This window comes from Impatiens glandulifera, chromosome 1 (genome assembly GCF_907164915.1).
Source record: "Impatiens glandulifera chromosome 1, dImpGla2.1, whole genome shotgun sequence".
Taxonomy (NCBI): domain Eukaryota; kingdom Viridiplantae; phylum Streptophyta; class Magnoliopsida; order Ericales; family Balsaminaceae; genus Impatiens; species Impatiens glandulifera.
Window position 1 is genome coordinate 31,114,873 of NC_061862.1, and position 4,261 is coordinate 31,119,133.

At 31.8% G+C, this 4,261-nt stretch overlaps 1 long non-coding RNA gene across 1 annotated transcript; it reads right to left on the bottom strand.

Annotated features, from left to right (window-relative positions):
• Positions 1-310: 310 nt before the first annotated feature.
• Positions 311-928, bottom strand: LOC124918329. Its single transcript, XR_007097371.1, has 2 exons — positions 804-928; positions 311-707 (listed from the first exon to the last, which is right to left on the bottom strand). It is a non-coding gene; the product is annotated as an uncharacterized LOC124918329 (long non-coding RNA).
• Positions 929-4,261: the final 3,333 nt, after the last annotated feature.

The following is a 4,261-nucleotide window of genomic DNA, read 5'->3' on the forward strand; positions in this document are numbered from 1 at the left end:
GGGAGGGTGGTGGGGTCACGGTGGAAAGGAAGAAGAGAAAGGTGATTGGGTGGGAGTTGGGAAATGGACATGTGGGTGGTGGGGGACCAACTAGGGGAGTGAATGAGAGGAGAGAGGGAAAAAAGAAAAAAAAAAAAGAACAAAAAGATTAAAAAACAAAAACTTTATTAATAAGGTTAAAAATTAAAATACCTTTCTTTTTAGGATCATATTATCAAATTTCCCTCTCAAAATCAACTTATACAAACAATCTAAACAATAGAAATGAAAAATTAAACAATTACAATGAATCAACAAAAAAAACATTGCCTTTAATAATCAAGAAAAGACTTTCAAAAGAATGCGATGTAGATAGAAAATATTATGATGACTATACAATATTTTGTGTTAGCAAATCTAAGAATACAAAAATCCTGTAGTAGTTTGAAATCCGGATCTTCCAATTTCCATTAAACACATAATTTTTTTCGGTTTCACGTCCTTCATATTTGAATCCTCGTATGACTCTGGTTTTCAATCCTTGTTGAAAACTTGTTTGAAGAGACGGATGTGCTGATGAAGATTTCTTGCAGTCTATATAAAACATCATAGGCATGAAGTGGTCGAATTCTGGTATCCTCTTTGAGCAGAAATGGATTTCTTCTCTGGATTGAAAACCCTTTTCAATGAACATTTTCTCATCTTTCATCTTCTAATCGTAACTCAGTCTGAGAATAAGATAGATAGAGAAAAAAAAGAAATTATATTAAAATTCAAGATTTCTAATCCGTATACAAAAGTCTTTTCAAAGAAGAGATTCTCACCTTTCATCTTCGATCAGAACTCCATTGATAATCACCTAATGAATTTTAATTCTCTGTAACATCTATGATTTTACTTGTGCTCTATTACTTGTGATTACAATCTATTTATAGATTTTGAAATAAAGCCGCCACCGCTGGCTAGCTAGAGAAAATGTTCCTAGGTTAAATTCCGATATTTCTTATGGGCCCGGTCGTTCGGCCCAATTGTGTTTAGGGCAATTACCAGTATAAATTATATTGAAGTCCTAGATAAATTTAGATTTTAAAATTTAATCAAATATTTGTTAATGGATTAATATTCATCTCAAACTTATAATAAAAAGAATATACAAATATTTGTTATATTGGGTTTGTCTAACCAAAAACAAGAAAATTATTTTCAATTTTAAATTATTCATTTTGTAAAAAAAAAACATTTCTCTAGTTTATAAAATAAATATTTATGATGTTAACACCGAAATCGAAACATTTATCATCGAAATTATTTATAAGTGTAGTAAAGTAAAATCTATAATAATATTATTCTGCACCAAATTAACTTCATCAATAGTATTTGTTAAGTCATCAAAAACTGTACAACAAATCACCCAACAACTTGCACTCAACAAAACAACTTGATCATCAAGGCATCACATTCAAATTAATATTAACCTACCAAAAAATGGTTTTGAAAATGTCCTTACAATATAAAATAAATGAAAAGAGATTGAAAATAGTCTTTCCTTGTCCATATAAAGGTTAAGAAATTGTTAAGGATTGAGGGTTTTTTTAAAATCTAAAAACACAAGTTCACGTAGGAACTTGATTTTCTACTCGAACTAAGTTGAAATTTGGAAACACAAAATAAAGATCTTCAGTGCTGAGCTAAATTTCATTTATTATGCAGAAACCGTCAAACACATAAATTTTAACGGTTTCACTTCCCACTATTTAAATCCTTATATTACCTTAATTTTCACTTTGGGTTGAAAATCATTTTGAAATGCGAGGTTGACACATTCCATCTTCTAATTAGAGACTTGATTACTTTGTCCACTATAGATGATCACGTTTTCAAAATCTTGATCGGCTTCGTATCCTTACACCACCGACTCTCCATCTATCCATTGGTTAGCTAGAACGAAGTCAATTCGAGCTTGAATTTGTCCAATGCAATCTCACTATCAACAAATCCACCGTTCAAAAGAACACCTCCCCTATTTCTAGGTTGAGAATTGAACCTACCACCCTCTTATGAAGATTTAGCCAAAGACCCTTGTTTTTCATATCCAACCCCAAATGTCAACAGATTGATTAAGACTATGTGAACACTATAAGATAAATCATGGTTGTGATATCGGACTGAAAATACAAATAATCTTTGATAAGATTATAGATTGGTTTAAAGAGAAGTTAGATAGTTTTGATTGTGATGCAATAATTATTTTTTTAGTAGTCATTGCAAAATCCAAGAGATATAAACAATTGAAAATTTTAAACAAAAATAAACTTTTCTAAAAAAAAAAGAGACAACATGCTGAACAACTTATAACTATTTTGGTATATTTAAAAAATAATTTAAAGTTTAAATTGAAAAAAATGGTAAGTTTAAAACAAATTTAAAACAAGTTTTTCTTGTTTTTTATAATTTAAAAAAAAATTCTTAAATTAAATTTACTTTGAACTTTTATAACATCATTTGTTTTGAAATGAATTATATTAAGAAATGATAAAGAATAGTTTAAGCACAACTACAACAACATTAATAGAAAAAAAAATTAAATATAAAAATAAGAAAATAATGCAAACATTTATTGAACATATTATCGAGCTGAGCTCGCACATTCTCGAGAAAATGATTAACTTTCCGATCGACTCAAATTTTGGTTATTAGGTATCAACCATTGTACACGTAAATCTTTGCAGTCTCATTTCCTTAGTATTTGAATCCTCGTATGATCCTGATTTCCATTCTTTGTTGAAAACTTGTTTGAAAGGCGATATTCCCACCTTTCATCCTCTGATGAGAGACTTGATTACCTTGACCACAATAGATGATCTTGCCTCTTAAATCTTGTTCCTCTTGTCTCCTTAATTTCCGATGATACTTGTCGCCACTCACTCTCCATTGGCGCTTTGGTTAGTTGGAATAAAGTCGATTCCAGCTTAAATTTGCCCAAGCAGTCGCATCACCTGAAGCTCTATCCTCGAAAAGAAAACATCCCCTAATTCTATGTCGGGAATTGATCTGGCACTCTTATGACGATTTAGCCAAAGACCCTTGTTTTTCATTGTGGAAGCTGCTTTTAAATCACCAGGGATTCGACGACGCCCTTCTTCATTACCTCGTCTGAAAAGCTCATCTTGCTCGGAACAAACTGAAATCCGCAGCGAATCAAAAAGCATTTTCTTCCTACTCACGTCCTCCCGAACATCCCTCTGTTCGTCTGGGATCAGGGGTATAGAATCTCTGTTTGTAGAGAATTGAGGAACTGAAATGTTTCCTTCATGAAAGGTTTTTAGATTTGGTTCCATCGGTGCCGGATCTGAGATTTCGAGACCTGAGGCGAGCACAAAACTTGGTGCCCTCAAAACTTAATATTCATACATATATTTTTTTATATATTTTTTTATCGATTTAAATATAATAGTATTTGTAACATGAATTCTAGAAATAAAATATGATATTCTTTACTAGTTTCATGAAGATTGAGGCATCGGCTGATATTCTTCCAATCTTTGTATCCTTCGTCAGCCAGATAACCAAGTTTCGCCATGGTTCTCTGAGTTTTGAATAACTTGCAACAAAAACAGAAGATCTTGTCCGTAGAAATAGAGTACACTAACCATCTTCTGTCACTTTTCTCACCATTTGTCAATTGTCTCTTATAATGTGATGGGTTAAAATGTTCCAGTGTTATCAAGAGGAAACAAAATATCATCATATCTTTTAGGACCTCTTTCAACCAAAAAGTCCATAATACCCTAATATTTTGCATTTTGTCCCAATTTCCTAGATCATCAACATTTAAAGGAAACAAAATCTTTTGATTTATATCTCCATCAGTGTCACTTTTAGGCATACTTACATCGTTCTCATTTTCAGACTATTTTGGGTCTTCATTGCGAAGTTCATTCAATTCATTCAATTCACCATGTTCCCGATCATTCAACTTATCATCGATGTCATTCTGGTTCACTTGCTCTACTATTTGATCGCTTGTGAAATACTTATTAAGACTTCCTACTTGGCTTTGAATTAAAGCATCTTTCTTTTGTTTTTTCTTTCTTTTTTCTGCCCCAGACAATTGTTTTCTTATAGGAGGCATGCTTGATAAAACTCTAAATGCTAATTGAATTAAAAATTTATAGATTAACCAGCATTCTATGAATCTATGATTAACCACAATGTTGCACTTCCGCTATGCAATAATGCAAGATACAGATTGTGAATCCACCATTCCACCAGATAAGTCCTC